This window comes from Apium graveolens, chromosome 9, assembly GCF_009905375.1.
Source record: "Apium graveolens cultivar Ventura chromosome 9, ASM990537v1, whole genome shotgun sequence".
Lineage (NCBI taxonomy): Eukaryota > Viridiplantae > Streptophyta > Magnoliopsida > Apiales > Apiaceae > Apium > Apium graveolens.
This window is the reverse complement of record NC_133655.1, coordinates 40,900,827-40,910,618: the sequence shown is the minus strand read 5'-3', so window position 1 is coordinate 40,910,618 and position 9,792 is coordinate 40,900,827. Positions and strand designations below refer to the sequence as shown.

The window sequence follows — 9,792 nt, the reverse complement described above, 5'->3', positions numbered from 1 at the left end:
TAGCTGTATCCACTTCAAGAACTCCTGCTACCTTTCCATGTGGTAATCTCTGGGTTGGATACTGATATTCATTAGCAACCTTCAGTTCAATTAGATCATAAGCTTCCTTATCGCTCTTTGCCCATAATGCTCCGCCTGCTGCTGTATCAAGCATGGGTCTGGACTGTGCTCCCAACCCATTGTAAAAACAAGTGATGATCATCCAATCAGGCATTCCATGATAAGGAAACTTCCTAAGCATCTCCTTGTAGCACTCCCAAGCTTCATATAAAGATTCTTATGATTGCTATGCAAATTGAGTAAGAGCATTCCTAATTACAGCTATCTTCGCCATAGGGAAGAATTTAGTAAGAAACTTCTGAGCAAGATCTTCCCAAGTAGTAATTGAACCAGCTGGTAGAGAATGTAACCAGCTCTTAGGCTTGTCCCTCAGAGAGAATGGGAATAGTCTCAACTTCACAGCATCATCAGAAACACCGTTGAACTTGAAGGTGTTGCAGATCTCAATGAAGTCCCTAATGTGCATATTGGGATATACAGTTGGAGAACCCCCAAACTGGATTGAATTCTGCATCCATTAAATTATGCCAAGCTTGATCTCAAAAGTATTAGCAGTGATAGCTGGCCGGACAATGCTAGATTGAATGTCATTGATCTTGGGTTAAGAAAATCCATCAAGGCTTTCGTTCGTACTGCTGGATCTCCCACTGTAATGAGTACCTGAAACACAAATAAATAAACCATGAAAGTAAAAGAATCTGAGTCAGTGAACTTTAATGACCACTGATGACAAGCACATAAACTAAAAATTAACACCAAGTCCCCGGCAGCGGCGCCAAAAACTTGTTGGGGCGAAAACACGCGCTAATATTCACGCAAGTATACGCGTTCGCAAGTATTATAAGATATAAATCAGATTCATTCCCACAGAGACTGGTTTAGGTTAAGTTCAATTTATGCACCTATGCAACAATATATGGTTATCGCTCAATGCTAAGACAAATAATAAATTGGGTTTTTATTAAACTATGAGATTATACTAACAATTATAACTAAGAGAACAAGAATGGTTAAATTAATATATATGACAAACATGAGATTCTAACTTCATTAAATACTTCATTCAATAGCCTTATTGTTCTTAACCTTAACATGTGATGGTGATGACACTAATCAGATAACACGAAACTGATAAACGCCAACGTTCATTGCACAATTACCATTCTACCAGACATCCACAAAAGAGATAGAAGCTGAATAGGCTCCAATTATATTGAGACCCTATATGTCTATAGAATTTGACTACATAACGATTTAAGCACAAGTTATCTATCTTGATTACATAGGGCAAATAAAACGGTTAGAGTTACCCACTGATCATGCATACAATACATGACCTATGCTAGCATGGCAAGTTCTAAACCTCTATATTCACTGTCGCTTCAATAGAGATTAACACGCTATCTTATATGTTAGCTACGCACATAAGACGAATAAGCACAACCAATACTAGGATATCAATCAATCACAACACACCAAGATATCGAAACAATTAATTATTGAAATCCATAAGTAAATCCGCTAGAATCCCATGACAATGATTAGCCCATAATTGAACTCATCATCACCATGGGTTCATATGAAAGCATGGTATAAAATAAGGTTTTAATAAACTAAATAATAATTAAAGTACGAATAAACGAGATCTAGGTTCAACAAAAACGAAAATGAGCATCCAAAGTTATAACCAATTCAAAGAATCACAAGTTAGAAACAAGATCTTCTTTTTCGGAGTTGTTCTGTGCTTCTAGGTCTTCTCCTTGGTATCTAAATCTTCTCGGATGATGAAAACCTTTTTTTTAAGTATATACACGCCCCGAGTGGACCTGGACCTTTAAAATCATCAAATTCCACTCAAAAAAGGCTTTTTCTGATGAATCTTGTTTTGGCCATAACTTGAGTTCTACTCGTCAGAATTAGGCGATTCAACTACCCACGCGAAGATATTGAGATTCTCTACAACTTGACCATGGCCTTGGATTTTAATTCTGATCACTTTTTATCATATTTCCTTTAAAAGCTCCTTTCTTCATATAATTGATACCTGAAATGCAATAACACAAAAACACATCAAAATACCAACAACTTGAGTCTAAAACACCAATTTAAGCTTGTAATAAAGCATTCCAAGTGGATATAAAATCCAATTATCATAAGTCTTTAGTGTCCCTCCCTCTTTTGGCATGTTCTCCTGGTTGGGAGCCTATTTCAATAGTTACACCATTTTGGAGGATGTAACTAGGGATGAACTTATATCCTTTTGTAGAACTACAGTCTTTTGAGAGACTGCAGTGTGGCTGACTTAGGTTATACTGACCTTACTCTCCTTATCTTTAGGGCTTTTTTGATGTTCACCCCTTCCCTCACCTGTCTCACCACCCTGAACACTTCCCCCAAGTGCTTTCACTAGTATAAAAATGACTTTTTACGTCACCTCTTTTACATTATACATAGTATTAACCAACATATATACTGGCATTATACGTCAGATTCTCTTAAAACTGACGTATAATGTCTTGTTCAAGTATTTTTAATGTCGATCATGATAAAATCGACATATAAAGTTAGAATATATGTTGGTTATGTTATTAACGACGTATAAGAAACTATATATACGTCGGCTTTAATTTGACCGATGTATAAGATAATATTATATGTCGGTTATTTTATTGACGATGTTAAAGAAACTGTACTTACGTCGACCTTTATTTGACCGACGTTTAAATAATTAAATTAAAGAAAAAAGTTAGATTTTAGACTTGGTGATAGTTGATTCAGCTTAGACTCTATTCTTTCCCAAAATCAAAATCTCAAGTTTAATATCTCTCGCTTGACTACCACCAGAAATTCTCTTAAACATTTCAATTAGGACCAGTAGTAATCCTAATCACTCTAATTTTAAGTGTCCCCTACTTCATCTTCAAGTAAATTCCTACCTTACACATCAGGTATATGAATAAGATTAACTTCTCAACTTAAACCTAATAGTATATGATTGTATTTACACATAAATGTTGGTATAATTGTATGTGTCTTGTTATATTTCTCAACTCATTGTAGGCTATTGGTAACCTACCAACCCCCCCCCCCCACTCTCTCTCCCCCTCCCTCCCTCCCTCCCTCTCCCCCATCTCCATACACCCTATCTCCCTCTCTCACATCTCCCTTTCTCTCATCTTTTTTTAAAAGTTTTTCTTAAAATCAATGTCGTTGAAAAATTACATAAATTCGGGTATTTCTTATAATTTGCTACTATATTTGTTTTAATTTGACACAGACTAGTTAGATTTATCCATATATATTTGTCTTTTTAATTATTTATGACTCTATTTGTTATGTAAATTTGTGTATTCACTTTAGGCATGTGTCTTTGTTTTAACGACAATATTTATCAGACGCAGGCTTTTTAAAGATAATAAAATGTGCAAAAGTAAATCTTATTTATGTCATTACTTAATGGTTATTTTTTTGGGAAAGAAGTGTAGCGACAAATGTACCCAAAACATGCATTTTGGTGTATGATTGTTCAATCATGCTTTCAGATTTATTTAAATAATATATTATATCGATTGTCATCTAAAGTTAGCCAAATCTCTATAGACCTATAACTTGGGAAACCATGTCTTAGGAAGCTATTACTGCATTTAATAAATTTTCGATACTACACGTGCTTATTTTGTGAACTTCATAATAAAGTTTATTATCATGTATGAATATTGCTCCAAGGTACTAAAATAGCAGAGTTGTAAAACTGTAATGCCCCCAAATCCGGGGTCAGGAATCTGGGTCGTCACGTAATCCTTCAATCATGTGTAACCTGCATTAACTCAATAATCCAATAATACCACATCACAGACCCCCAATCTCACACACTCACAAGTTATAGCCTTAGAAACGACGTACAACAAGTATCATCTGTTATTAAAACTCAAATGTACTTTACAGGATCTCAAACAATTATTCATAACCTCTACATAAAGTTACAATAATTACGACTGATATCTTATCCGTATCTGATACTCTGGCACACCTGAGACAAAGTTGCCGGGGATCCTCCCCATGACTGCAAGCGACTAAGTCCCACACCGGCATACTGGTTATTTTGTTGTGTTGTGTCATTTAAAAGAAAGCAAGAGTGAGTTATAAATCCCAGCATAAAAATGTACAGTATGAAAATGATTGTATGATAACTCACGTAAAACATCATATTTGATAATTACATTTTATTCAAAAATAGTTTCCCTTGGTGATATACACCTTTTATGAAAACAATCCTTTAGTGGATTTTATTAACTTGCGAATACCTTAATAGTAAACCCAACACCTAGGCTTGGGTTACGGTATTGCATCACAATTCCGATTGGAAGAATAGGACACTCGTTGGAGCCACCGCATACGACGATCAGTCGTAATACGATAATAGTAACCTTTTCTACTAGTAGAAGGACGACACCTTCGTATCCCGGTTATCACCCTTATCGCATACGGGCTATGTGTCCTCATTTCGGGTATACACACACTTCGCAGGTCCTTAAGTACATATTGTACTGTCTCCTACAAAACCAGTAGTCTATCCAATACATGAAATACTTGGATCCTACCCCTCCCTTGTCCTTTAGGAACTCCTATCATATCTCGAGAACTTGAACCACATCGAAGTTCCCCCAAGCGTTTTGCTTGTTGATAGGCATAGCTTTACTTCATATATATATGTACTTCCGAAAGTTTTCGGAGGAAGTACTAAGGATGTGAGTTGACCGTTGTCGACAGATAATTAAATAAGGGGGAGTTTCTCTTTGAAACTATATTCAAAATATAAGAAAATAAGTCAAGATAATATTCTCCGACGATCTCTAATTATTCGAATGATTCCCGAATATCCGAGAGTATTCTAAATCAGATTTATGATTTTTAAATCATAAATAAACTCTTTTTTATAAATAATAAATAATTAAATGATAATTGATAAATAATTAAACCTCGAATAGTTATACTTTTAAAAGAATATTGAAACAATATTCATCAACTTATTTATGTTTAAGTAGTTAAATAATCTCTGGTAGATATAAGTAATCAAGTTTAAAACAAATAATTGTTGGAGTATACTTCTCCTATTTAAAATGAATATCCAAAATAATATTCATTGTTCGAGTGATTAAATATAGTTGAGGGAATACGATCTTTGGAAATCGTTTTAAATAAATTAGAGGTATTTAATAATTCGCAAGTGGACATCGAGTCCTTTGAAATAAAATAAATACGGACTTTCGATCGTCCAAAACATCCCCGGGACGATTCCCGGGTATTTACTATAATATACATACCGACCGACTCTCGTTCTATAACATACATGTCATGCTACTCTCTAGCGTTAACATTTCTCAAATATAACAAATCTGGAATACTTCTGGGTTTTTATAACCTTACACCGACCAATCCTCGGTCTAAATATCGTTTCAAATCCGGTACTTTATTATACCAAAATCATCATATCTTATGATTCAATATATAACAATTTATAAATCGCCGTAAAACATTTATCATGCATATATTGTAGTATTAAAGCAATTTAAAACATAACAGTTATAAAAAGGTAGGGTTTGAAAACTTGTCTGGAGTCCAAGACACGTTTCCCCGACTTCCTCTCGTTTCGGGTTTTCTAATCAACAAACATCATAATCTTAATCAGTATTCCTACTCTCATCACCAACTTATATTTCTAATAAGTTCAATACTTCATAACTTTCATTATTCGACCGACTCGAAATAAGTATCACTCCTTGGTCGAAACGGACGGTCAAAGTGGTCTTCTAAAATTGACTTTACTGAATATTACTATTACGAAACCACCTCGAGAGCTTCTTGAGTGCTTGTAATATTTATCCTAAAAGTTTAATTTTGATAAAATGAATTTAATTAGGTGAAAAGCATTTCAAAAGTTCGGTCAACTACAGAGTTTTACTATTCAAACCGCTTTCACTAAAACGTTGATATCTCTCGAACCGTTTACTCAATTAATGCACCGTTTTCGCGTGCGCGATCTAGAAAAAATTTAGAACACATCATTTTAAAATGGTTTTCTGGGAAGAGGGCTAAAATCCTGAAGTGGCAGTTTCCTAACAGTAGGTTGTTTTTGACATTCGTACTCCGCGCGATCTCGGCTCCGACATTTTTATAAAATTGAAAAATCATTATTTTCGCTTGAAATTTTATGGAAGTTAGGAAACTCAATTTACTACTCTCTGTAAAAACTTAATGATTTATGAACATTTTTAAGTCGATCATTTTTATTTCTAAAATTCGTAATTCGTAGCAGTTTTATCGCGTAAACCACTTTTAGTAAAATGACCATAACTTTTGACTCTTAAATCGGAATCGAGCGATTCAAGAGCCTAAACAATCCTTATAACATTTTCTATCATAATAAATAGTTATTTTTCAAGAAACTACAGTTTACATCTTCGGGGATTTCTGCAGAAACTTAAAGTTATGTTTTGTTCGTTTTAGCGAGATTATGGTTACGATCAGAGTTTCGTTTATGCCTTAAATATTTATACTACCACCAACAATCAACATATCATAATAAACACACTAATTCCTCTAAAGAACATCATGTTCTTGAGGCAAAAATAATCAACCTTAAATCTACTTAGCTAAACATCAAGATTTCAACAATGCCACTACTAAAGCTAGGTTTACAACTACATACTAAAAGGATCTTGAACTTAAATCTTAAATAAAGTTGGGTCAAATATTTTTACCTTTATTGAGAGCTTAAGATGTGTTCTTGATGATGGTGAAGTCTTGGGAGTGCTTATTATGGGTTTTGGAACCTAAAACAACCATTGAAATCAAGAAACCATTGAAGAGTTACTATTCATACTATTCATTCTCAACTTTCTTGATTTTATTTCACCCATCAAACCTTGATAAGAAGAGCTCAAAGATTTATCTTACCTTAGTTTGGTTGTTAGGAAGCTTGAGAATTAATGGGAGGATTTATCCATGGTTAGAGCTTGAGGTTTTGATTTTGATTCCCTTGGTTTTTGATGAAGGGCCGAATGGAGAGAAGTGGGAGAGAAAGAGGGAGTTTTTGGTGATGCTTCTTGGTTGCTTCTTGGAATGATGTAAGTGATAGCTTGTGATAACTTATATTGATTTTTATTCTCTAGTTTATATCCTAGTATTTGATTTATGTTGCCAATCTTGGAGACAAATCTAGCTAGCTTGTGGTAGATTATAAGCTAAGCCACTTGCTTAGCCCCTTTAGCTCACTATTTGCTTAGCCTTGGTTGATCATCCTATATCCAGCTCACTATTTGATAAAGTAACCATGGTTACTTTCTTACCATGGTTAGTTAGTGCGTTACATTTATTTAATCATTTACGCGTTCGCTCGGTCGCTTAAACGTTTTCGTAATACTTCCTCGTAAATAGTTCACGACGTAATTTCTCTCGTATTTATTCCTTATGTTTTGAATTATCATACTTGGATATAAATCCGTAGGGTTTTAAATTCGTAATTATATTGTGATTACCGTAATCCTCAATGATTCGTAAATATGATCGTTTTTCAAAGTTCGTTTTCTTTGAAAACTAATAGCGTTTACATATACTCATTTGGTACGTATAATCATAATATAAACTTTGAATCTCATTTTCTCATGCACAACATAGTGTGGGCTAAAAAGTTTTTTCCATCTATCAGGGTTACTATTCATTAGGTGTTTTACACGGTCTCAAAAATTCGAGTTGTTATATTACTATTCAAAAGGTCTTTTACTAACGTCAAAAATTTGGGTTCTTACAAACACTAATTGAAAAAAGTAACTTTTATATAAGAATAGAAGCTTAATAGGACATATGTACTATTGAATATTTACTTGCAATAAGAGATGCTATAATTCAGTAAATTAGCCTAAAAGTGTAGGTCTTCATGTCGAACCTAGATCCAAGCTGCAAAATGAGACAAGAATCAACCATCAAAAGTTACCAACCAAGTCATACATAGCCTCAAATCATAAATCCTTCATTGTTACCCATGATTGCTTAATCCAGAATGCAACAAATTTGCATTTAATTTAGTAACAAGTTCATTCCCTTTCAAATTCTAAAGTTTTGCGCTTCTTTCTTTTTGGTTATAGGTTTTGGAGAAAAAAGAAATACATTATTATTCTCAAGTTTGCATGTGAAGAAGCAAGTGTGCTTATGTCATGCAAAGTTAAAGCTATCAGAGGTTTTACTATTGGTGCAGGTGCTTTTGGTGGTGTAGTATGGTTAATTACTCTTCTGTTTTCTTTTAAATTTCAAATTACTATTCCAATTGATAATTTATTCTAGTCCATATTTTTTTCTCACATAATTTTTTTCTTTCACTCAATTTTTAAGATGAAAGTTAAGTATATCTAATCATCATAAGAAATGAAATATGGAAAACTAAAAGAATTTTCCAGGTACTTACAAATGGTCGGATAAAATAGCATCACAGCAGAGAGCCTCTAGAATCTCTAATGTGGCGCCCTCCAAACCTGGGTCAGAAGTTTGGGTTTCACAACACACACACACACACCTATTATATAAACCTATTTATGAAAGTAATATATGCAATGACCCTACTTACCATAACCACGGATCGCAATAGGTTAAAGTATGAAAACAAGCCACCATCTTAACTTTTATTACGTCGTACAAAATTCCAACCAGTTCAATTTACAACTGAAAGTGAAAGCATTCTTACAAGCTTACATAACTCAAAACTAAACATAAAGCTCCTGCTATCTCGATCCAACTTTACCTGGAATCCTAGCTCGTACACTGGACTGGGAATCCTCGTTACCAACCATTTCCTTTTTAATTGTAGAATTACATAAACATATTTGCAAGAGTGAGCTAACTAGCTCAGCAAGTCATAATAGCAATAACTGAGGTTAAACAATGATCAGTTGAAATGATTCAGAAGAATCAAGTTTCTGGATAAGCAATGATTAGAATTGGATATTCACTTTTTATTTTAAAAACCAAGGTTAGGATGCTGATCAGTCACGCACTAACCCTGAGTAAGACACAAAGCTCTGCTCTCTATACTGGATCCAAGGCACATATTGACCTAATATGATCACGAATCTGGTCCACATTTATAAAACCATCCAATTCTAAAATAATTTAATATGATAACCATTGTAATTCAATAAAACAAAATCATAATTAATATTGATAAAACATTTATCTCGCAGTATAAGACATTTCATAAGTATCACCAGGGTATATCAAGGTATATCTATGAAGAACGGCTTCAAGCCTGTTGAAGAATCAGGTATCTGATGAACAATGGTTCAATGATAAAACAGGGTATAGATCTTTGATGTTATAGGGTATTATAGGGTATATAAGTTTCTGTATGCTCAAGTAATTCTGTTTTAGTACTTGGTTTATGGTGTGTATGTATTTGTGGAGTAGTATTGTATTTGTATGGTTTAATCTTTGGGAAATCAACCGTCGGTGGTTTACAAGAAGTAAAGCTTACAACTCAAGTTCAATGATATGATCAAGGTTCAAGTTTGAATAGTTTAAAGTGCTTGCATTACAAAACATGACTTATTTTGAATACTAGCAACATTTTATGAGAAAGTTTAGAAATATTTGTAATAAATCTCGAAGAAGGTTCAGAAGTACTTGCCTTATTACAAATGATTTCCATATTTACTTGTACTCATCTAACAGTTCTACTCATCA

General features: G+C 33.8%; 1 non-coding gene across 1 annotated transcript; it reads left to right on the top strand.

The window, feature by feature from the left end:
- Window positions 1-212: 212 nt before the first annotated feature.
- On the top strand, window positions 213-319 carry LOC141688108 (small nucleolar RNA R71). The gene has a single exon (XR_012561572.1). It is a non-coding gene; the product is annotated as a small nucleolar RNA R71 (small nucleolar RNA).
- The last annotated feature ends 9,473 nt before the right edge of the window (window positions 320-9,792 follow it).